Source organism: Myripristis murdjan, chromosome 17 (assembly GCF_902150065.1).
Source record: "Myripristis murdjan chromosome 17, fMyrMur1.1, whole genome shotgun sequence".
Classification (NCBI taxonomy): Eukaryota; Metazoa; Chordata; class Actinopteri; order Holocentriformes; family Holocentridae; genus Myripristis; species Myripristis murdjan.
In genome coordinates this window covers 27,759,237-27,785,134 of record NC_043996.1, presented here as the reverse complement: position 1 = coordinate 27,785,134, position 25,898 = coordinate 27,759,237, and the positions used below count along the sequence as shown (strand labels likewise).

The 25,898-nt window shown below is 42.8% G+C and overlaps 5 non-coding genes across 5 annotated transcripts; all 5 read right to left on the bottom strand.

Annotated features, from left to right (window-relative positions):
- Window positions 1-4,138: 4,138 nt before the first annotated feature.
- On the bottom strand, window positions 4,139-4,220 carry trnas-uga (transfer RNA serine (anticodon UGA)). The gene has a single exon. It is a non-coding gene; the product is annotated as a tRNA-Ser (tRNA).
- A 269-nt stretch (window positions 4,221-4,489) lies between these two features.
- trnas-uga (transfer RNA serine (anticodon UGA)) lies at window positions 4,490-4,571 on the bottom strand. Its single transcript has one exon. It is a non-coding gene; the product is annotated as a tRNA-Ser (tRNA).
- Window positions 4,572-5,631: 1,060 nt separating this feature from the next.
- On the bottom strand, window positions 5,632-5,713 carry trnas-uga (transfer RNA serine (anticodon UGA)). Its single transcript has one exon. It is a non-coding gene; the product is annotated as a tRNA-Ser (tRNA).
- A 799-nt stretch (window positions 5,714-6,512) lies between these two features.
- trnas-uga (transfer RNA serine (anticodon UGA)) lies at window positions 6,513-6,594 on the bottom strand. The gene has a single exon. It is a non-coding gene; the product is annotated as a tRNA-Ser (tRNA).
- A 1,564-nt stretch (window positions 6,595-8,158) lies between these two features.
- trnas-cga (transfer RNA serine (anticodon CGA)) lies at window positions 8,159-8,240 on the bottom strand. Its single transcript has one exon. It is a non-coding gene; the product is annotated as a tRNA-Ser (tRNA).
- Between the last annotated feature and the right edge of the window lie 17,658 nt (window positions 8,241-25,898).

Below are 25,898 nucleotides of genomic sequence, written 5' to 3'. Positions count from 1 at the left end.
CCCACATTTAGTTCCAGGGTTTAAATACATTAACCGCTCTGACTTTTGCATTGTTTTGCATTTATTTTTATAGCTTGATGCGTTGCTTCGAGGTCACGAGCGACTTCCGGAACCTTTCATCCCGTCCCGACTGTGTTGTACGTCAATATTATGTTGATTTTCATTGAATTAAGCAATAACACACTCAAGGTCCCGCCTGACGGTTTGCTGCGGTCGGCCTCGTGCCGTAGATCTGCACACCGGCGCCGGTACAGCATGAGCTCAAGTGCATTCCTGCAGCTATACCACAGCTTCATTATTTATGTGTTATTGACTTTTTTGTTTTCTAACCTGCTGAGAAACTGATTCCACAAAGAAAAATTTTTCTATCTGATCCCTGCCATACACTAGAAGAGTGTGAAAAAACTTTTTAAACAATAAAGTGTGACACCCTCTCACGTCGTAAGACTGAGTATCAGGGCTGGGTGTTGCCACAGAATTTACGCCAACAGATATTTATTATAAACTGTATATTGGTTAAACAGAACAAGAACAATTAAGGCCCACAAAGATCTTAAAAGTGAAGTTAAAATAAAAATATTCTGTTTTTGAAAGCAAATTATTCATATTTTTTAAACTTAAAATGATCTTTTCTCTTTTTTCCTATACCTTGATGCAACAATTATGCACATTCACTTTACTTTAAATGAATTAATTGTGCATATTGCATGACTCATGCCCAAATCCTGACTGTCTGGTGTTTGCAAAAAAAAAAAAAAGAAAATCCCATATTTTTGCCTTCAGTTTTGCTGGTGGTGGATAGTCTTTCTCCGCCTCTATGTTTGCTTTGAACTGATCAACTGATTTTATTTATTCATTTATTTATTTTTCAGATTTTGGTCACGATTTGTGAAACTACAACTAGGTTCCTTTTGAGACTGTCTGACAAATATTATAAAAAAATATTATAGGATTGTTAAAGAGTAACACCAGTGTGTGAAGGTGTGGAGTCTTATTATGGATGTAGCAGCATAATATGACAGCCGGAGGATGGCAGGAGCCTTCAGCAACGTTACACACACACACACTTTAACACACACACACACGAGACTCGTTCACCGAGACTGTTTCACATGCTCTCCGCCATGTTTACTGTCTACCTGGCTTACTGCTTCCTGTTGGGTGCCCCCTTGTGCTCCCATTCCCCAAAGAAAAGAAGAAAGAAAACAAACACTGGAAAAGAAAAAAATCACAAAGGTAATGATGGTTGACAATTAATTTCATGGCTGGTGTATTTGACTCCATGGCGTGGATTTAATTTCTTTTCAGCCTAAGTTATTACATACGATTTCCCCTCTGAGTGTGTGTGTTTGTATGTGTCTGTGCCGCTGTGTGTTTGTGTGTGTGTGTGAGTGTGTTTTGTCTCTTTGCTTATTCACTTCCTCTCCGCTGTCGCACGCAGGCCGGCTCGTCTGATATGTGGAGCCGTAATCCGTCCAAGGCCAAAGGAAGGCTCACTGCTGGGGACGGGCGGACAGACTGACGAGCTGCTCGCTCCCAGGCAGCAACACTCGTCAACAAATTAGACTTATTTTAGGAGTAGTTTTGCATTTTTTATACTTTCACACACAGTAAAAATGAGATGAAAACCAAACAGACTGACGTTAACAGGAATCATAAGGCCATTAAAATGCACACAGAAAAGAAATAATACAAACAATATAAAAAAGGCAAAAGAGCAAAACAGACAACGACTGCATTCAGACGAGGGTAGCTCATAAAATCTATTGAGTTCTTCTATTAATGATTTCCAATCTTTTATGGTTTGATATATGGACCCATGGATCAATTCTGGCAACCACTACTCACTGCAAAAAATGCAGACAGTTACAGCCTCTAAAATATGACTACTTTGCAAAGAAAACAAGAATTTTATTGTCATATGCACAGTAAAAATAGACAGTTACACCATACGATGAGATTCTTACTCTGCTAGCCTTCCTTCCATGCCAAAAAATAAATATATAAATTTTAAAAACTAAGAATAGTTTTTTTTAAATAGAAAAAAGAAATAATGAATGGAAATAATAATAAAAAAAAATATGCAACAGTGCAAAACTCTTTGTTCTGTCTAAAAAAAATTAAAGAATTCAAAATGTTTGCCTGTGTGTGAAGTATGTGGGAAACCTACAGGTTTGATGGACAAAAAAAAAAAAAAAAAAAAGCATGTAATAGGCGGCTCTCAGCGTGTTTGCATTCATGCATGTGTGTTTGTTCATACTCCTGCACGTTTTGCACATGCAAATGTTCCCGTATTATGAATCCACTATATAGGTTTTGATCTGATGGCAGCACATAATCATCTGGTGGAGATCAAAACTGAGGGAAAAAAAAAAATGCAACCAACAATTTTAATTAATTCAATGCCAAACTTTTTTACAGACTCTCCATGGGGTCCGACAGCAAATAAAGCAAAACATAATGGGGACTGATGGAGAAATGCAACATCGGGACACTTTAAGCTGCATTATGAGCGGAGCCTGACTGTTTGCAGAGGCTCTTCAGCCCCTGCAGCAGATGTTTCAACGTGCAGCAGCGTCTGCAGGAGCATCTCTGAGCAGGATATAGAATCTGTGCCCGCTGTGATCATTTTAAACAGCTCTTGATAGGCGCGTCGGCTAAATGCCTGTGATGTACGGTGATGTTCTTTTAAATTCAACCTGAGGCTAATTGGGTGTTACGAGCACCGGCAGCAGAGAGGATCCATCCCTCAGGGTCCGCATGCTGTTTGTGGCTAACATCAGTCACTAAACTGTAAAATTGGTGCAATTTTCCTCTTAAAGTTAATGACCCTGTGATTAAACTCCATCTAATGCTTATCTGTGGTTGGCTGGCTAATGTAGGGTTGTCTTGGCTGGGCTGAGGCCAAGGCGCTGGGCGTGTGCCGCATCTCCTGGATGCTGTCAGCGGGACACAACAAAGAAAAAAAGAATTCTGTTTGGAAAGGTCAGGCGCAATAATGATCCGTTTGGGGATCATCTATCATCTTACTTGTCATTTTGGAGGACACACGTGTTCGATGGCGCAGTCAAAAACAAGCCGTCCATTATTTGAATATAGTGGCATTTGTATTTGCAAAAAATTGCTGGCCTCAAGGCGAAACACGTCATCAATAATATTGAGATAGTCTATTAGATTATCTGTGACATTTTCCAAAACTAAAGTAATAACCCACATTATTTTCCGACAAATAAGTGACTGTTTTGCTTCTCTCCATCACCAACTGATATGACAGTAATGACTCTGCCTATATCCAGTTTATGGGAGCTTTTATATTTGCTGCTTTACACACTCAATGTTTGGTAGCTCTTCACACATTTCCAGTGAAGAATAAATAAACTGTGACAGTAATCATGGCTGAGTAGTATGCCATTCTGGCAAAGCCTTCAGAGACAATGTTTTTAAGGTTTGGTATAATAGTTGTATCCAATGTGATTGTTAAAGTATCACGAGTGTCTTCACACCTGTATGGAGGCATGTGTCCATATGAATCAGATGACTGCAGACACCAAGACACACACACACACACACACACACACACACACACAAACACACACACACACACACCATAAATGTGTTTTTCAGTTTCAACGGCAACATGAACTCATATGTGCCCTTGAATGTCTTCCATCTGGCCTGACAAGTCAAGGTAGCCAGCACTAAAAATAAAACTCTTCCAGTCGGTCTTTGGTGTATGGTTTGAAGCCACTGAGCAGGTTCTTGTGTTTCTCTGGTCCTGCAGTTCAACAGGCAATAACACCAGGAGAGAGAGACATTTTCTGTGCATGTAGATACATATGTGTTACACAGAGCTGAAACTCAATCTATACACTGTGTTCAAGGTGTTCAGACTGTTGCATGGACCAGTTCAAGGTATGGTAAGCTTGTTTGGTGTTTTCCTTGAGGATGAAGGATGACATAGCGGTGGCACTTGTGCCCCTACAGTTACATGGTTTTATTTATTTTAAGAAGGCAAGTCTACTGTTTCACCTATCATGATTTTTTGTTTGTGCCCTGTTATCCATGTACCCGTGATATTGTATGGACAAACAACCACTCATGTCTTTGCAGAGTAAAGCCAATAGAAGTTTTTCACCATCGCTGTGAGCAGGGTTCGAACCTGCGCGGGGAAACCCCATTGGATTTCAAGTCCAACGCCTTAACCACTCGGCCATCACAGCTCAGCATGAGGCTCCTTAAAGCTTCTTTACTTGTCATGTCAGTGTCATCTCTGGCAACAGGAATAAATTAATTGTGTTTTAGAACGATTTGCTAACGCTTTCAGCTTGAACAACTTGATATCTTCAGCCGCTTAAGCTAACTTACCACTCACCTGTCAAGACTAACTACTAAACTGAGCTTGTTCATCCCTTTTCCTGTGCAAGTATTGCAGTAATTGGAGAGTAAAAGGTACAAAAACTTCCTGCAATAAAGGTTTTGAAGGTGCAACGGCTGTGAGCAGGGTTTGAACCTGCGCGGGGAAACCCCATTGGATTTCAAGTCCAACGCCTTAAGCACTCGGCCATCACAGCTTGGCTGGAGGCTACTTAAAGCTGCCTTCCCCACTGCCTGGATCAGCTGTCACATCAGCGCCACCTCTGGCAATGAGAGTAAATGCATTGTCAGTTTGAAAATGCTCACATTTTACACATTTGGCTGATGTTTTTAGTTTGAACAATTTGAAAAACTTTTTCTCTTTAGCCACTAAGACTAATCATTTCCCCCATCAAGGCAATTCATCAAGACATCTTCGATTCCTGTGCCACTATTGTTGCCATTGGCAACTGCTGTTAGCTGCTGTCTTTCCACTGTTGCAGGCATGCTAGTGTGTGCCAAGGCCAGTTACCTTTCTATTGTCACTTCCGGTTTTTCATCACACCTTGACACCAGGTGCTAATGGCCCACCAAACACCCATGGGCCAGACGGGGCAAACTGAGGTCTGAGGCAGAGTTAAGGGTCATAAGTGGGGAGATGGGAGCAGCTGATAAGTACAGCTGTCAGCGCAGGAGCTCGCTTTTCTAAGTAGAAAAATAACAGAGAAAAGAAAAACGGAGACCAACCAGCAGTACTGGTCAAACAAGGACATTAGGGCTCAGCTCACTATCTGGGCAGGAGATAAAGTCCAAAGTCAAATCAGCAGTGTGTGCCGAAATAAGGATGTTATGAGGACGTTAGTGAGAAAGCTGGCAGCGGTGGGGATCCAACGCACAACAGGGCAGGTCTGCCAAACACTGAAAAAAACTGAGGTCTCAGTACAACGCAGTGCAAGCACACAACACACAAAGTGGCGTCTAAAGGAAAAACAAGCCTGCGGTACACAGTTCTGCAGACCACTCGCATCCTACTTCCCATTGGCGTGCATGAACAGGATGAGACTGCGGGGCTATCAGCACGACTGTGGAAACATGAATGGTTTTTGTTCTCACAGCTGGAGGCCCAGGGCCATTAGCACCATCTGACTTGAAGGCTGCACTCGCTCACAGTGGCAGAAAGGCTGCTATTGATGAGCTCAACGTAACCACAGACATCTACATGACAAGGTTGTTCTAAACTAAGACACAAGGATACTATTTATGCATACTAAGTGCAACCGCTGTGAGCAGGGTTTGAACCTGCGCGGGGAAACCCCATTGGATTTCAAGTCCAACGCCTTAACCACTCGGCCATCACAGCTTGGCTGGAAGCTACTTAAAGATGCCCCACTTGTCATGTCAGTGTCATCTCTGGCAATGGGAATGCAAGTGCTTTAAGGCCGTATTATGGCTCTGCGGAGACTCGACACAACGCACATGCAGTTCTCATGAAGGGCGTGTGTGCCCAACATACCTCTGTGTTAAACGCTAAGCAATTCTCCGCCAGAACGCTATGGGGCGTGTTTTTTTTCTGCAGACCTACTAGACCCTGTGCGTTACGGTCGCTGCTCTTCCTGTTGTTGTGCCGGCAGCGCCATTTTTAAAAGGAGCAGCAGTAGATCCAGATCCAGCATGATACAAACTTTCCAAACAATTTGAAATCAACCAACGAGTCAAGATGTGATCACAACAGCAGTTCTTTTAAAAATGATGCTGCCGGCACAACAACAGGACGTGACTCCGGAGGGGCGAAATGCTGGAGATGATGTAGTTTGGCGGACCAATCATAGCTCTTGTTGTCAGTGGGGGGCCTGCGCTGGGGGCTACGTGGGGTCTGCGTAGTTACAATTTTTCGAAGGTGCGCGGCAAGGCTCTGCGGCGGTCGCACAACCCCTGTATGCTCCGTTTACGGCGAAGCATAATCCGGCCTTTAGAAGGATTTGCTAACGCTTTCAGCTTAAACAACTTGTTATCTTCAGGCACTAAAGCTAACTTACCATTCCCCTGTCAAGACTAACTGTTAAACTGTACTTGGTCATCCCTTTTCCTGTGACATTACTGCAGTCATTGGAAAGTAAAGGCTAGAGAAGTTCCTAATATGTAGGTATAGGAGGAACAATCGCTGTGAGCAGGGTTTGAACCTGCGCGGGGAAACCCCATTGGATTTCAAGTCCAACGCCTTAACCACTCGGCCATCACAGCTTGGCTGGAGGCTCCTTAAAGCTGCCTGTCCCACTGCCTGGATCAGCTGTCACGTCAGCACCACCTCTGGAAATGAGAGTAAATGCATTGTCAGTTTGAAAATGCTCACATTTTACACATTTGGCTCATATTTTTAGTTTGAACAATTTGAAAAACTTGATCTCTTTAGCCACTAAGACTAATCATTTCCCCCATCAAGGCAATTCATCAAGACATCTTCAATTCCTGTGCCACCATTGTTGCCATTGGCAATTGCTGTTAGTTGCTGTCTTTCCACTGTTGCAGGCATGCTAGCGTGTGCCGAGGCCAGTTACCTTTCTATTGTCACTTCCGGTTTTCATCACACCTTAACACAAGGTGCTAATGGCCCACCAAACACCGATGGGCCAGACGGGGCAAACTGAGGTCTGAGGCAGAGTTAAGGGTCATAAGTGGGGAGATGGGAGCAGCTGATAAGTACAGCTGTCAGCGCAGGAGCTCGCTTTTCTAAGTAGAAAAATAACAGAGAAAAGAAAAACGGAGACCAACCAGCAGTATTGGTCAAACAAGGACATTAGGGCTCGGCTCACTATCTGGGCAGGGGATAAGCTCCAACGTCGAAATAAGGACATGGTGAGGACATTAGTGAGTGAGCTGGCAGTAGTTAGTTGGTGCAGAGTCTGCAGACCACTCGCATCCTACTTCCCATTGGTGTGCATGAACAGGATGAGACTGCGGGGCTATCAGCACGACTGTGGAAAGACGAATGGTTTTTGTTCCCTCAGTTGGAGGCCCAGGGCCATTAGCAACATCTGAGCCCTCGCTCACAGTGAGTACGTTTACATGCCCACCATATTCCGGTTCGGCTCAATATTCCGGTTAAGGTAACTGCGCCGTGGCAACTGGAATATTCCGTTTACATGTTACTTGGCATGCCCCGTGTTTCGGCGTATTCCACTCTCTGACGTAATGCGACACTCAGCCGCGGGGGGCAGCAGCACGCGTATAGGCGTCTGGTCTGCCGGAAAAACAGACGAAGAAGTCTTCTTCCTCGTCTTATTCTACTTTTTCTTCTTCTTCTGTCGCTATTTCTATGTTTTCCCTCATCGATATACTCCGTGATATTTAAGTCTTTCATTAGCTGAAGGTGGACTGCAGTCTCCTGGCTCTTGCTGCTGTTCGCCATGCCGTTTTCCCCGCTTGCAGGTAACCATAGCAACGAAGACGCCACAGAAGTCCTTGTGAGTCGAGCATGCGCAGTCGTGACTGAATATTCCGGTTGGGGGAGTTTTCCGACTAAGGTGGTTACATGCCTCAATATTCCGGTTGGAACAGGAATATTCCAGGGGGCTTATTCGGAATTCTCTCCAACCGGAATATGACCTTAATCGGGTTCGGTGCGTGTTTACATGACACGTGCGCAACCGGAATATTGCGAATATTCCGGTTAATACAGGAATAAGGTGTGCATGTAAACGTGCTCAGTGGCACAGGAGCTGAAAGGCAGCTATTGATGAGCTCAATTTAACCGCAGACATCTACATGATAAGGTTGTTCCAAACGAAAGACACATACAAAGTGCAACCGCTGTGAGCAGGGTTTGAACCTGCGCGGGGAAACCCCATTGGATTTCGAGTCCAACGCCTTAACCACTCGGCCATCACAGCTGCATGTAGAGGCTCACAGGTCTGCCTGTTTGTCTGCTTGTTGTTCTTACAAACCTGAAGTTCAAACCCTTTTCTCATAGTGTAGTTTGTTGTTTTATCCAAAGATTTGTGACATTTGATGGAAAGATCTGTGCTCTTGCAGTTAAAAAGAGATTTAACTTAAAGCCAACATTCCTCCCATGACAACAATTTATTCAACGGTGCCCTGTGGTCCGTGCTCCTGTGTCCAAGACATGAAGAACATTGAAGGACCAAGCAGTGGTTCTCCATCATGTGCAATTAAGATCCAGGAGTCTGTATGTTTTCATTCTCATAAATCACAGCTGCTGATTTTACTGATCCATACACATTCAGCTGGAGACTCCTGACAGGTGGAACAGTAGCCAAACCCTGGTGGTTTCATCCTAGCAACAACCAGACTCCCTGGATTAAACTTAAATGAGTGCAAGAAGAAAGACTGGAGCTGTGGTGAATAGCTCACAAAGTCTGCAGGGCCATTTGTGGACTGAGGAGTGTTTACATCAAGTTTCCTGATGTTGTCTGGGGAACCGCCCCTTAAGGTTCAGGATCCTGCTGTTGAACTCACATTATGGATTAAATGTAATCCTGGCATTGCACTTCAAATTCCAGTTTGCCCACACTGCTGAACTCTGTTGTGGTGATATATAATTTATACACCTACTGACATTTACCCTTCATTTTCCTTTTTCTTTTTTTTTTGTCCTATTGGAAGCAGTGACGTTTGGTTTAGACATCAGACTTTATGTCAAGGGGTCAATTACTTTCTGTCTTAATCCTCAAATACTCACATTCCAGAAGCGTGTAGTTTTCGTTACTCCATATCACGCATTATCGTTGAACTCCCTCAGAAGCCTATTTTGTCGATTGGAAAGTTGTTCATTACTGCAGAAATGGCTTTCCCCACATCTGTTTTACAACTGAGCTCACATCTCAACAGCCACTGAGCTCCCGCTGTAATAGTTTATCACTGGAAAATTCATAAATTAATATCTTTGCAGCCGAGATCGGGTTCGCCGTTTTGCAAAAAGCAACTCGGCTGTGCAGCCGAATCCCTCGGAGGTGAAATGTCTCTGGAAAAATGTGTCAAACCTGAGCCTTGGAATTCTGGGAAATGCATTTAGCACTACTCCCACAGTAACAAAGTGAGTTTCAGAGTAATACAGTCCATCACTGCAGTCAGTCACCCACTCCCTTCTGCGCACGGGAGACCGTCATTTCCCTGTAATTACATTAAGCCCAGAATCTCCCAGAATATTAGCTCAAATAGAGAGGAATGTGCTGCACAATTGCCTGGCCACCCCGGCATTGTCTATATGTCTGAATGCGGTGTTTGTTTTCAATTGCCGCTGTGTGTTTTCTCTGAGCCAAAACACTGCAGCTTCTCAAGGAGAAAGAGAAATGGCCACTGTGGGCTGTGGGATCTGTGCTGCTGTAGATACAGATGTTTATCCTATCAACCAAACACAGATATAAGGTTTCACGGAAGGGGAGAGCGAGGTAGACACGTCGCCCGCGATGATGTGAACCGCACAGAAATGTTGCTTTTGAGCCGTCAGCATTTGGAGGGTTTCATTCCAAAATAAGATACATGCCATTTGAAAAGACTGACTCCTACACTTAAGAAATGACTGTTGGCATAACAAACGCAGTGTATTATAGGTTATAAGTTATGAGCCAGCTTAACCTTAGCTTCCAACATAGTCAAGCTTTTTAGGCAAAAGTTATCTGTGTTGTTGAAATGCTGAATGATGAATTTCATGAGAGAAACCTTTCAAAAATATTGCTTTGGTGGTAAATCAGTGGGTAAACTATAAATTTGCATCATCATGAGGCAAACATCCACGCAGTGTTATACAGCTCACTGTAATGTATAGCTTTTATTAAAGTCATGATGATGAAGTTCAGCTTCAAAAGAAAAAAAAATCAATCTTGAGATAGACAGCCTGAGTTTAAATGGGTTTACCACCTCTATGACTGGACATTTAATAGAGATTACGTAATTTGGGGAAGTAAATCACTTCTCTAGTTCACTTCTGTGGAGCTCCACAGCTCCATTCAAAATGCATTTGAGTGCTCTCATAATTTTTGCATTTACATTTTAATAACTTAATACAAGCAGTTAATCAGGAGCGCAAGGGGTCAGAGACGATTTTCACTATAGCTATTTTTATAGTGTTCTGTCATTTCCCGGGATTATCCCAAGAATTATACTGTACAAATTAGTTCTGGGGGAAGAAATACGAGCTAAGGAGAGAGGCAGAAGGGAGGTTTTCCAGACAAGTGCAAACGAACATGAGTAGGAATATGTGGGTATGGGGGTGTGATTCAGCGGGGAGAGGGTGACATGAGGTACTTCATCTTCGTATCTGTCAGTCAAACAGGAGACGTTTGTAACGTTCGTCAACTGACAGAGCTGATGACTGAGACAGACTCATCAAATGGAAATGAGGGCTGGGATCACACCTACAGTGCGTTGTCTTTGGTCTAAACCGTGCTGGAAAAGTTTGTGACAGAATAAAAGTCACATGAACTCACAGGTGCCCCGTTTATTGAACGGAGATTTGGGGCGCAGGGAAGAGTGGAGGGAAGCAGCTCCGTTTGCATGAACCATAATAGCCCACTAATAATCAGAATAATAATCCAGAATAATAACCACCTCAATTGGAAAATAATGGCCTGATATGATCTGGTCGGAAGGAATTTTCAATCAGGTTGAAAGGGCTGCTGTAAACCCTTGATAATCCATTCAAAAGGAAAATATTAGCACCTAATAACCATGTAAACACTTCATGTGATCATTTCTCTCTGGTTGAGGTAAATATAGCTTTCGGGAGTTTCCGGGAGGGGCAGAAACACAACTGGTCTGTGGCTGATGACAACTTTTTTTGTGTGGTTGAGATTAAGTTCTTAAAGGACTGTTGAACACCTCCGTGGTCGAAAGGCTGGAAACCACACGTTGTTCAAACAAGTTGCATGAAAAGACGAATGAAGACGGAATCCACCGAACCGTTAAGCAAATCAGAAACCACTGGGAAAGTTTGAAGGCTGCCTGTTACAAGGCTAAAGGTCAAAATGGCAAAAGTGGTTCTGATCCAGCCAGTTTTCATTTTTACAGTCTTATGTATGACCTGATGGGGGCGCCACCATTGGCGAACATGAGTTACCCTACATTAACCCTACATCATATTTATATTTCCAGCAGATCAGATGCTTCCCAGCAGGCAGAACCACTTTGCACAAGTCAAAAAACTTATATTCCGATTAAACGCTTTACATCTTATCAGATAACTTTATTCAGCTGGGATTTCTAATCGGGTTGAAGAAATATTGTCCATGTGATTGTAGCTAATGACATTATGCTTATATATACTTAACATGCATTGTTCTCGTCTGGCCAAACAAGCCAACAAGGGGAAAATGCTCCTGAAAAACAATCTGTAATTGATTCAAACACGGTTGGGTTGGTGTGTGAATGCAGCTTATTGTTTATCATACTGTCTGGCTGTCTTGCTTTCCTTCAAAATGTCTGCCTGTCTTTGCAAATTTTACATATGTTGGTCGGAATAAGGAAACCTGTTTCAAGATGTTTGCTAGAAAGTGGAGAAGTTGATTTAAGGCTTCCTTAGGAAACATTTTAATGTTCAAAATCCACCAGTTTTCCACCTGTTCAGCCCAAATCATACATCGAGGCTGCGACAGAGAGTGTAGAGTTTATTTCTGAGATCTAATTCCTTTGTTGGGATATTGACGTGGATCATGCTTAGGGTCATGCTGACACTCAAGACCAAATTACAAATCTTCAATTCAAACGTCAAGTCCAGTCTTCTCTATGGAGCTGAAACCTGGAAGATCACCACCACCATACTCAATAAGCTGCAGGTCCTCATCAACCGGTGCCTCAGACGCCTCCTGGGAATATACTGGCCCAACACCATCTCAAACGCCAACCTGTGGGAGCTCACCAAACAAGAAACAATAGAAATGCAAATCCGGAGGAGGACATGGAAGCGGATAGGCTGTACACTCAGACGACAGAAATCGATTACAAAACAAGCTCTGACATGGAACCCACAGGGCAGGAGGAAGAGAGGCAGACCGAGAACCACCTGGAGAGGAACCACAGACCAGGAGATGGAGGAAGAAGGGCTGTCATGGCAACAAGTGAGAGGATAGAGGAGCTTCATCGATGGCCTATGTTCCTCAGGGAACTTAAAGGCCTAATATAATAAAATAAATATCCTTAGCGTTAATTCACCTAAAGAGTTGCGTTCCAAAATGATATGCTGGCTTTGAAAAACATGACACCTGTTCTTGCAAAGGGAGAAGAAAATCTAAAATACGTTAAAATCCGTTATGTAGCATGTACAGGATACTGAGAGGGACTTAGCTACACTGACATTTTCCAGTTAAATGCTGATGAATTGAGAAGCTGCATCCAAAAATTAGATATCGAGCAATAATAAGTCATAATAATATCACTAGCTGCTTATTCTGCTTTATTCAGTCTTCAGTGAACAAAATCACAGCACTCTCACAGACTGAACCCTCTGTGCTGTCAGGTAAGTCCAGGTAATGTTTTTTTCTCTTCCTCTCCCTCCCTGAAAGGAAAGGGAAGATGTGGCGCTTTGGAAGTGAACTCCCCGCAGCAGGCAGACACAAGCTCCTGTCTGGGACTTAATCCATATTTGCTCAGAGAACATTTTTCACGTCACTCCCATATAATTACACTGCTAAGTGTTTCAGTGGGAGACAGAGCGGGAGATCTGGGTGGTCTCCCTGTTTCCTCGCTCCCTCCAGCACAATCAACCGGAGACCTGTGATTCACTATCATTAGCATTCCTGCACACCAAACTACCAGGATGTGCGTGTTCGCCGCCGAGGAGCAGCCAAAACGTCTCCATGCCCGGCCCTCGCATTAAATACTACTTTTTAATATGATCATTTTGACTTTTGCCACTCTGATTAGTCTTTATTTTATTGTTATTTTCATTTGTTAGGATCTCTTTTAAGAGATAAAGGTAAGAGTCTTACAGGAAAAGCGCTCTTTACACAAAATTAGACAGCACTTTGGAAACCTCAGATACTCTGTCAGCACCGAGCAATTCTCCCAATTTGTTGTTACACCCAGGCACATCATTCCTGTCAATCAATTTCGGGTTAAACTGATGATTCCACTGTGCAAACACACCCTTAGGATCTGGAAACAAGTCTCCATCCCTGCTGGTTTCACAGATGTCATTAAAGAACAATTATTGCACAAAAATCCACAAATCGAATCAGCTGGTCTTGGGCCCAAAGCTGATGTGTGTGTTGGGTTTTTGAAACATCCCGCAGACAGACGGACAAACCGATGGGAAATCAAGAGCTCCGTCGTGAGGGGAACGAAATAAACTCATAAAAACATCCAAAAGTGTGTCAGATTTTACAAGATGCTTCAAGGACAAGATCATCATTACACCAAAATCGAGTTATTTGTGAAGTTCCCTTGGGTATTTTCTGCGAGCCTCCGTTGGAAAAGCACAAACTGTCTGTAGGAGGCTTGGTCCAAAAGCTAAGAGCAGGTTTGCTCACAATGTAACGTACACATTTGCATTTTGAGGTAATGCAGGCTGCAGCTATAACCCACTCTGCTGCTGACTGACTGCCAACTCTTCACCGGTTTGAACTTGTCTCCACTCCACTGTTATATACTATCATTGTTGGATATACTGTATGTTTCCAGCAGATAACAAGTGCAGATCACTTTACATTTCCACAGCTGGAGCGTCAAACGGATGCCTAAACGCTTTATTCTTGCTATCGGCAGTCTCTTTATTCCTCAAATCATTGCTTTAACCCAAACATTGGCACAGTTATTTGCCTCCAATATAGCTTGAGTTATTTTTTTCATGGTTTAATACATTCAGTGGCAGATACAGATTGACTTTGGGCATTTTTTAATGTGCTGATTGCGCCTGAAAATACCAAAAAGATCCTTGAATACAGCAAACCTATCCTAGATGAATAGATGATAAATCAGCAGTGCATTTAAGAAACTTAGATTGTCTTTCTTATTTCATATTTGTCACAAGTGGAAGAAGAAACAGGCGGCTTTAGGTTTTCAGCAAGTCATTTTTTTTATTGTTGTTGTTTTGTGCTAAGATGCCTAAAAGGTGGGGCTTTAAGACGATTATTACTATCTGAATTGTCTTTTCAGTCTGGTGTCCAATCCGGATTCAAACAAACATTTGGTGCTCGTGTTATTTGACTCGGCTCGGACAGAGACACACGCAATCCATTTGATATTTTGGAAAATGTCCCCGCAGTCAGGTTTGGAATATGTTTACGAGCGGCCGAGGAGGGGAAGCAGGAGTTTCCCTGCACATTCAACCACCGGGCTGGATCACAGTTTAGGTGATGAGAATAAAATGTCCGATACTTCCTGCCGCTCAGACAGACATCCAACACCGGCGTTCAGAGGCTTGAGGAGGACAGAGGTTACTGCGCCAAAGTCCCAGCGGAGAGATACACATCTTTTCTTCCAGCCTTTTTTCCGCTGCTCTCGAGCAGGTGCTCGCCGACCGACGACAATATGTCAAAGCCATTTCAGCCTTGTCGATCAGGGCGCACGCGAGATAAACAACTACCCTGCGTGGTGACTCTGGATGTCGGGTCACTGTCAGAACGATTATTCCCTCTCAGCTCGCGCCGACTGAGTTACGCCAAGCCCAGTCACACCTAATGAACGTTTGCTACATGGAAGTTTTTCCACCTCGGCTCTTATTTCCATTTGTTAAACTAATCTACCGGCCATGATATTCGAGGCTTGAGCCGTCCACTGCTCGCTTGGACTGTTTGGGTGGATGTAAAGTTAGTCATGTGAGAATTTAAAGAGAATTTGCACTGTAAGTCGTCCTGGAAACATCAGCCGAATGCCGAACATGTAATGTAAAATGAAGCCTTGGCTGCCTTTGCTAGTCGCCGGCCCTGCTGCTTTAGCCTGGAGCCATATTGACTCCTGCCTGACTGCCGGTCAGCATGGCTGCAGGCGATTTCCACACCAGCTCCTGCCTGGACCTGCACAGAGACGTCAGCCTGTAAACTCTGCCTGACTTCTGATTGGACGAGAGCGGGGGCCAAAAAACCCAGACGAGGCCCCCGGAGACCCACAAGGCCGTGCTGCTGCTGTGCCCGGCCCCTGCTCTCCCCAATCCCTGTCTCCGCTGCTGTTCTGAATACTGATTTCATATCGACTCGAATCAGAATGGACTCTTTACAGCCCGGATTTCATAGTTCATACAGTTTTGTGTTTTTCATTATCTTTTATTTTCATGACGTTTTTATTTTTTGGGGTTTTCAAGTCAGTTTAGTTTCAGTGAGTTTCATTGTTTGGTTTTTCATTTTTATTTTAAAAAATGTTTAGTTTTAATTTAGCTTTTATTAGTTTCAGTATTTTAAGGGTATTTTTATTATAAGATGGGGTTCATTCGGTATCACAATAAACACCAACGCCTCCTCATGCTGCTTGTGGTGACAGATGTGACTTAACTGACAAAGACTAAAACTAAAGATATTTTCTGCATTTTTTTTTTTATTGTAGTTAGTTTTGCAAGTATACAATATTGTTTCAGTTAATCTTCCCTTTTTATGTCTAGTTTTGATTCTAATTTGAATTAACTAAAATGTTTTTTTCTTCATCTCTGACATCAGGAACTAACAATCAAAAGTTAAGCATGAAATACAAACTGTCTCCTAACTTTAACACAATCTCACAGCCAGAGAGGTCACAGGTTCAATTCCCGCAACATTCAGTGTGTCCCTCTCTGTCAAATGACCTGCCTCTGGTTGTGCTGCTCCTGATGCTGACCTCTGACCTTTCTGACCCCACATGTGTGTGTTTGTCACGGGCATATGAGAGGAAATAATCTCCTCAACATGTGTGTAGTATTGTGTATCCTTGAATATCACTTGCTATTCTCCCATATAGAAGCTCTTGTTGCAGGTGATGAATATAGCAGACAACTTTGCTGTGTGACTTCATGCAGTTGAAAATTAATTTTGTGTTTGTGGGAAAGTAAATGAGCATTTTCTCAGGAATGAAAAGAACACGCAGGTGCCAAACTCAAACTGGCTGGATGAAAACTTCAGTGAGTCATTATTTTGTGAGTGATTTTAAAAAGTAAGTAAAAAAAATATCATCTTTTTTAAAATTATTAGATTTTCATCTGATTTTCATCTGATGGTGACCATGATGTGCATCTCCCACTAAACGCCTGTTAATTGTTTGATACTTCAATTCTCTGTTCAGCTGCTTTTGAAGAGCACACTGGACTTTTTGGGGGGGATTCAGTGCCTTGCTCAAAGACACTTGAACAGAACTGATGCTTACAAGCCAGATTTTAACCAGCAACCTTTGGAAGTAGATGATCTATTGTGCACTCCACCAACTGAGCTGTCAAAAAGCCTCAAATCAAAGTCACAAGTTTTTGTAAGAGTGGATGATGACCGTTTGCAGAGAGATTTTACTTGTCCTCCATCGCTAAATAACATTAACATTTACCGCTTGAAATAACCTACGTGTTGCCTTCAGTGTCATCACGTAATCTCCAGCACTATACAGGGGTTGCCCAGAACAGACAGCAGGTCCATCATTTTTCACTGAAATAACACCGACGTGACCGAACATGAACATAATTTCTAAATATTTGCCCAAACGCGTCCCGACCCAACCATCCACACCCTGTTGCCGTTACAGGTCAGATTCATCTTGAGTTTAGAGGTGAGAGAGTGAATGTTAATCCTCTCATTGCTGGGCTTTACCAACAGGAAGAAATCTGGGGAACCAATCTGTGGCTTTTCAGAAAATAAATGCAAAGAGTTGACATTATTCATGATTCCATATTTGCATATGCAAGCCAAGTTTCTCCTTGTCCTCAGTCATGTGTTCATAATGACTGTCATTCATTCAGTGATTCACTGAGTTGCTCATATTTTTAAACATCTGTACTGCGGAAGTGATTAGTCAGTTAAGAAATTCGTCTATCAACAGAACATTAATAGATTAAATTTCAATTAGCAATTTTTGTTAATTGTTTGAGTTATTTATCGATCACTAAGATTACTAAGATATTAAAACTCTACTTTTTCTCGGTTTGCATCATTGTAAAGTTTTTGTTTGTTTATTTGTTTTTGTTTGTTTTTGTCGGCTGCTGGTCAGACCGAGGAAGCAATTTGACTTCACTTTGGCCTCTGCAGGGAAAATAATGACAAATGCTCATGGGAAGTCCCGTGAGGATTGGTCATTATTTTTTTTCACTTCATAGACTAAATTGTTCATCCATTAACTGAAAAAAAAAATTGATAGAATAATTGGCAATGGAAATAATCATTAGTTTCAGTCCTAGTTTGTTATATTAAATATTTGCTATTTCAACACTGTAAAAATGCAAAACTACCCAGCGAACAGACTTCATTTCCACCAACAGACATGCATATATTTCCACATTCATACACACACATGAACACACAGACACAGACATACATATATATGCTCAATCCCCATATCTCAAAGCAACAATAAGCAATATATTTATGTCAAAATCCAGCTCTCTTATCAGACCAAATCACAAAGTGGGGGAGCCCAGAAAAAATGTTGGTATTTTACATTTCTGCAAACCACGGAAATGTCTATATTTCATATGCAAAAGTACGTTTAATTTCAACATTTCAACTTATAGCCAGTATAAGTGGTTTGCAGAAATGTAAAATGGTGACTGGAGAACAGAGAAGAGCAGCATGGCCTCTCGTCCACAGAGCTTCAGTTCACCTCGGTTTGTTGAAATTACATTCTGTCGTCAGGTGTGATCAAGTCTTCACCTGCAGGAAGTGATGAATCAAAACTTACAAAACGCAAAGTGTTTCCTAAACCGAAATGAGTGAGTCTCTGTCCAAAGACACTTGGATTCACCCACATGAGATCCTTGCCCTGTCTCTTTCCTGTCTCTTTTGTTTCCTTTTGGTACAAAACACCACCGACTGACCCGTCACCTCACATGATTCCTAGATACTGACGTTCAAAATGTCGCTTGGAGCCCTGGATGGTGCAAAGACGCCAAACATGGCTTTAAAATCTGTGGAAAACTGCGAGCTCGCTCCCTCGTGTTTTCCTCTGTTCATGTGCATTGTTGTGCTAAAGCCCAGGCCGCTTGCTTCTTAAACAGAGAGCCATGACCGGGCCTGACTTGACTTGACTTGCCCTCTGGATGAATTGAATTGTGGCCCAGCTGTTGACTAATAGGTGACATCCACCATTAACAAACACCGTGTCACCGCTCCCTGTGTCCTGAGTGGTGGGTGGTGGGAGCAGGGTGGGGGTGGCTGAGTAAATAGGATGGGGGGTTGTGAGCGGGGGCAGAGGCAGGGGTTGTATTGTTTGACTGACAGTGGGACAGCGAGGGGGAACGGGTGGTCCCGGCCCCGAGACAATGCCTGAGAACATGCTGCTGCTCCGCTAAGCCCCCTTTGTGTGTCGGGGTGGGAAACCCCTTACAAATATCCGTCACCGGCGTGATTCATGCCTTTATCATGACTTGGGAATCTGCCGTGCGATTGGAGCCGCGGTCCGAGATGTCATGTTATTGTGCGGCGTCGGAAACAGTGACGGGGCGTTTTATGAGATTAGCTGTGGGAAGGAGATGTTGCAGTGTCAGCGTCGGAGTGTTGGGTTACAGTGTAAAACACCAGGTGATTTTAGGACTGTCTCTCTTTTTTTTTTTCTTTTTTTTTTTTTGTTCAGGACTCAAATTTCAAAATTCTGTGGATACTGCTGAAAAACTGTGAATTTCCTGCGGGATGAATAAAGTATCTATCTATCTATCTATCTATCTATCTATCTATCTATCTATCTATCTATCAAATTAGTTTCAAGCCATACCATCAGAACAGCTCAGTTTAGTTTGATTTATTGATTTTGCACCTTTGCATCTATAGAAAGAGAAGCAATGGGAGCAAATGTGTGCAGAGACAGCAGAGAAAATTATCAAGTGAGTTCTGCCATTTATCAACATGACCATAATACAGACATATAACGCTTATGATGCATGTATAATCATGCTGTAACTGCTGAATCATGTTGATTTATGATGATTAGATCAATGACTTAAATGACTATGATATAAGGCAAACAGTCAGCACTTAAGATAATAGAGACAGTCACTTATCAAATATTGTCAAATATTCCCAACAGACAGGTATTGTAAAGCAGTACAGCGATAGAGCATCTTCCTTGACAGATTTGCAGGTTGAAACATTTGCACAAGTAAGCATTGCTAATGTCTAAATGATTCATCAATATATTAATTGCAATATGGCCAGGTGAAAAATCCAAATTGCAGGAGCTGGAATGTTTTGATGAAGGTAAACTGCATCACAGAATATGATTACAAATCAAATATTGTGATGCTACATAGTGCAGTTTGAAAGTATGATGAAAAAATGACCTTTCCCACCAACGCTGTGAATCGTATCACAATCACAATTATAATTCAACTTATTGGTGGCACTTCACAATGAAACGCCCCTTGTAAGGGTTTATGAATGGTTCATAATTAGGCTGTTAATTAGGCTGTAAATACTTAAATTGCAGATGCAGTGCAGCAGTAACTTGATCACGCCAAATAGTGAGCCTGCACTGATGTTTGAAAACTGTCGTAAAACCATATCTGCATATATTATAGTTTATTAATGATTTATAAAGTGCGTACAACCTAATTATAAAGGTAGTTTTATTGTGAAGTGGTAAATTTTGCCGACTATTCAGCCATGAAAGCATTTCACATTATCAGGTGAGTATATAGATGAATATATATATACCACAAGTTAGTTACTTTAAATGGTCTGCAGTTGGTCAAACAGAGTTCAAGAGCCTCAGCTTTACTGCCATTTCACTCAATTTAGCAACACTAACCTCATTTGACTTTTTAAAGGCCCGTTCCGCGGGGGATCATCAGCTTTGTCGTAAAAAGCTCCAATAAACAAACTTGCCAATCTGTTTTTAACCTCCCTTAACTAGGCTCACAATGTGAAACCCAAGCTGGGCGTTACGGGGAACACACCTCCTGAAGTTAGGGCTGTTTGTTCACGAGCTCAGGACTGTATTCAATGAGGAGTAGAGGGGGGCGGGGGGGGGGCAAAACACGTCAGAGTATCTCCTTACATTAGGCCCATTAACAATACAATGGTGCGGGGATTTGCAGGGAATCAAGTCGGCCTATTTGTCAGCATACATCTGTTAATTATTTGTGTAAATTAGGTCCCAAACAATAATTATCACCTACAATTAGGTCGTGGGCAGAGGAGGAGGAAATGTCATTAATTGTGTTTAAAACGCTGACAACACCAATTAGCCGCCACTGTAGGCTGGTGTCCGCCGCCACCCGGAGACCGCGCTCCTCTCTGTTGTGGAGCGATGAGATGGAACTCATTACGCTCCCCGCAAAAAAAAAAAAAACACGGCCGCTCACAATGCTCGGGCCGCTCACACGGGTCCGGCTCGTCGCCCATTCTGCTGCGAACATGCACAGAGGCTGAAGTGCAATCTGGCGTCGGGTCGTGAAATTCGCGGGGGGAAATTTGTTCACGGCATGGAAAATGTGAGTGTGTGAGAGAATACCAGAATATGCAGATGACGCTGGGTGCAGGACAAAAGATGAACTCACACACTTTAAAATCCTCTAAAACAGAACCCAGTATCCAAACTAGGGATAAGAATCAATACTCTGGTAGCAAATCAAAAGTAAAATTTTGAAAACGATACCGATACTTGGGTGTTTAGGTTTGGGAGAATCAATACAGCTCAGTCCCTCACTCTGACTCAGTGTTCGTACTCACTGTACTTCACATTGCTTTTCTAATTTCAAATTAATATTTAATGGGCTGCTTTGTTTTCCACTTGAAGGCTGCAGACCAGTGTCGCACTCATAACTCGGTGTTCCTGTTCTGATGTACAAAGTATGTCTGAATGCTTGAAGTAAATAAAGTTGTTGTCTACTTGTTGCAAACCTTTGGGATTTCTGTTTTTGCTGTAGTATTGAAGCAGGTATCAAGAATCGTGGAGTTGCAGTAGTATGCAGTGGTATAAATGACCAAAGTATGCTCCAAACAGCACCTGTGTGTAGATATTAATTCATTATTCACTTCATTGAGTGGTTTTAAAGTTTTGTCGCCCTCGCTTTATCCATGCAAAGTGCCGTGGCTTCGATTTGGATTTCAGATTTTGTGCATTTAAAGCTGCACGAGGTGAGGTTTTTAGATATAAATCCAGCCATCCTATCAGCCTCAATCACATAGTCCCATCCTCCTGTAAGTGAAATTTAGCAGATTTGCTGTATTTGCCCAAATTAAATCCTGGTGTTCGAACACTTCCTCCATCCACAGGAGGCGACGAGTCAAAGCTCAGGAATCAGATTATTCCACTGGGCAGATTGCTTTTTGCACCAGCCTCAAAACCTAAAGCAGCTACAAGGAGTTTTTAACTGGTTATGAAACAGTCTTAATTTAACAGTCATTCCTCTATAAGACCTAAATAAGTAAATGAGACCATCAGTGAGAAGATTGCCTATTTCTATATCATTACTCTAAATGTTTGTCATCAGGTTCATGTCCACAGGAATCAGAAGAAATGATTTACAGCACGTAGACCAGAACAGTCTATGTTTTCATTTTCCCAGCTATACATGTCCGTTTTGAGACACACAGGGCTGAGATCTGACTCCGAGGCTCTGTACTGATCATATCACCTAATTTAACGTTAATGTAGGCCTAGTTGATGTGGGTTAGCCTCATGTTAACACACTGACACGTGTCGGTCCGAGCTCTGCAGCTCCTCAGTTAACAGTCAGATCCACTTCAAAGTAAACCTATCCTGCGGTATTTACTTTACTCTGCTGCTGCTTCCTTCAGCGGCCATTTCTGGCTTCTAGACCGAGCTGTCGCCCGGCTCGCTGGTCGACTCAAGCTTCACCAGCCTCAAAGCTACCAGAAAATTTACTGTGGTTTTTCTGGCTTCCCCCCCTCACTGCAAAAACTCAAAATCTTACCAAGAATATTTGTCTTATTTCAAGTCAAAATGTCTTATTTCTAGTCAAAATATCACATTACACTTGATCACCTAAGAAATAACTTGTTTTTAGACCATTTTCACTCGAAACAAGTGAGAATTCACATGAAACAAGTCAAAATTAGCTTGAAACAAGTGAAAATGGTCTAAAAACAAGTTATTTTTCAGGTGATCATGTCTTATTTTAAGTGTAATGAGATGTTTTGACTAGAAATAAGACATTTTGACTTGAAATAAGACCAATATTCTTGGTAAGATTTTGAGTTTTTGCAGTGCTTGCATGAAAAACCGTCACTGCAGGTGTTGCGTTTTGTTGCATCGGTATGTTTTTAAGTGAAGCCGAGCCAAACTTTGGAGCGTTTGCTGCCGTCAGCCACGGTCCAGGACGTAGACATTAATGTCTTTTCTCGTCTGCTATGTTTACGCCTTTCTTTTACTTGCTTTCACAAAAAAGGCCAGATCAAGATCTTTACGACACGAGGCGGCAGTCTTCACCAAAATCAACACGAAATCAAAGCTCCATGTCGTGGCTTTAAGATACAGGAATCCAAACTGTCTTCCTTTGGTGTGAAACAAATGTGCGCAGGATGACATAAGAACAAGTTCATGCCCCTCAAAATGCCACCGGAGGCGTCCTCATGTGAAGCCGTCCCGTGCAGCGTTCACCCTCCGAGGTTTTTCGCCGGGCACACGTGGCTTTCCGTCTGCTGCACTGACCTGCTGGGGGGGGGGGGGGGGGGGGGGGTGGGGGGTGGGGGGGGGGGGTGGGAGGAGTGTTTCTCGTTCATTTTCCCCACCCAAGTCTGAATTATCGACTGCAGGTTTGAACTCGTGACTTTCCATTCACAATCCCCGCTGTAACCTTTATGCAACCTTTGTGCAGGGGTTTCAGTGTTGTGTGTAATTACGGCGCTTCCCAGCTTTAGATGATCAGATGCATGTGATCTCTGTATTCGGCATGCTGCAGTCAGTGTTTGTAACGTCTTGTCCGTTTTACCTTGGCCGCCGTAAAAAACTGTTTAAGAAATGACGTTGAGCCTTGAGATGCCGGCCTCAGATATTCATGTTCGTCGGATTTCATTCCAAAACAGTTTATGTCTAATTGAAGGCACTTTGCTACCTGAAATTCAGATTCAGCAGTAAATTTTTTTAAAAACCACAGATAAGTCGAAGCAAAGATGACTAATAATTACCCCATAATTTGCCTGATTGCTTCATGCCGGGATAATCACGTCTGCGTCGGTGTTTTTCAGACCTTGTTTTGCTGGCTTTGTGAGGGAACATCGCCTCCCATAAATCTATATCCACATCTCTCTCAATATATAACACCAAGGCTCCTAAAGTTGCCTGAAACTTCACGATGAATATTTCGAGATAGACTGAAGAGATGAGCGCCAAAAACCAGAGCCAAGGTCACTGCCGGCTCTCGTTTTTTGCATCCTGAATATAAAACAACAGTTGACTCGTATAACCTTCATTTCCCTTTTCTCTCCTCTTCACAATAACCTGCCTCACATTCACACCTGGGAGCCGAGCGGTGCAGCCCGCAACCACAGCCTTTCGCTGCTCGGCGCTGAGCCGCTCGTAACATCTGGGGTAAAAAAAAAAAAAAATCATAAAACAGAAACATGGATGTGTTCAGTTTTTTCTTCTTTTTTTTGCTCCATAGAAAACACACCCGAAAAACGAGGAAAGAAGGCAATCAGAGCCACTTTCCTCCCCACCGAGTGCATCATTTCAGCTGCTGACGGAGTAAAACAAATAAAAAAACAATGCACCGATTCAGCGTTTGAATTGGTATCTAACAAGCTGAAACAATACAACAGAAGAATCCATTCTCTCCCGTTATAATAGAGCAAAGAGTGGCAACAAAATCCATACAATTACACATACAGGCGTATCAGTGTTTGAGCCACTCTGAGACACCCCCCCCCCCGAAATAATTCAAACAATGCTCCAAATTGGATATCACTCCATTTTACAGATGCAGCTAATTCCGCAAATTAACAAATGAGCCAAAACACAGCCCAATAATGTTAACCGAGTTAATTTTCATTAAATGATAACACAGCCCACTCAATTCAGTTTTTAATTTTTCTCTTTTTCTTTTTTTTTTTTTTTTTTTTTATTTGCGTATTCATAAATTCCTGGCACGGGCGCATGAACCTCAACCTTTGTTAATATGAATATATTGCGAGGCATTTGCATAATCCACTTCATAATCCACTGCAGCACTCGGCGGTGACAAAGATAAGGAGGGGTAGCCACTGTTTCTCCTGGGAACGCCGCACAGATAAACGGAGGAAAAGAGACCCACTTTCTGCTCCTATTATGCGATAAAAAAAGAAGAAGGCTTTGCAAAGTTTTCACTTTCCAATGCATTTCCCTTTCAGAGACAGATGGCGGTGGAATATCATTATTTGTATGTTCTGTGTTTTTTTGTTTTTAGTTTTTTTTTTGTTGTTTTTTGTTTTGTTTTTGTTTTTGTTTTGTTTTGTTTCACAGACGCTGAAATTTGCTGAATTTCCACAAGAGACGGTGCATGGGTTATTTATGTATCCGCCGCAGACACAGCATGCTGATTTTATTACCCGCCGCTTCACTGAGAGACCAAAATATGTTTCTTGTGGAAAATGCATTTTTTTTTTTTTTTTTTTTTTTTTTGCACACAAAGATTGAAAACTCCAGCGTGCGGCGAGAGGAATCACAGGGCGACAAATGAGCAAACACGAACAAAACAGAAAGAAAACTCCTAGCGCTTATTGAACATTGCTAATGAGGCCCCTTTTAGCTTCAATATGTAGGAAATGTGTGCGCGCCCGTTGGATTACACACACACACACACACACTTGCACCTGTGTGTGTGTGTGCACATGCACGCGCGCATGTGTGTGTGTGTGTGTGTGTATTCGTGACTGAGGCAGTGAAAAGCTCTCTTAAGTCCCCCCATCTCTCCAAATTGGCCTCTGGGATGACGCCACCACACAACTACACCCATCCCCGCTGTGCTGCATGCATTCCTGGTGTGTGTGTGCGTGTGTGTGTGTGTGTGCGTGTGAGTGTGTGTGTGTGTGTTTGGACAATGGCAACACTTCCTTTTTGGCCTAATAGGCAGGGAGCCCCAGCCATTGTGGCCTGATTAGGGCTCCCATTCAACGGCTCTGGGATTTCTAATTGCGAGGCCTTGTGGGGGCAAACTCCCGCCCCCCCCTCCTCCCTCCTCCCTCCCCCTCCCCCTCCTCCTCACCTACATTCCCCTTAGCACTACTGTAAGACTTAATGAGACACAATTACTGGCCCCTGTGAGTCCTGGAGCGAGCCAATCACAAAGGGAGAGAGAGACCCCCGGTGAATGGCCACTCGGCGGAGAGAGAGAGAGAGAGCGAGAGGGAGAGCGGGAGGGAGGGGAGAATCACAAGCCCTCATTGTCCAGAGAAAAGACCGGACCCGAGCTCCTTCTTTTTTTTTTTTTTTTTTTTTTTTTTTTGGGGGGAGTAATATAAATGTTTTTATTTAATGCCGGCTCATAATTAGGCCCCTGA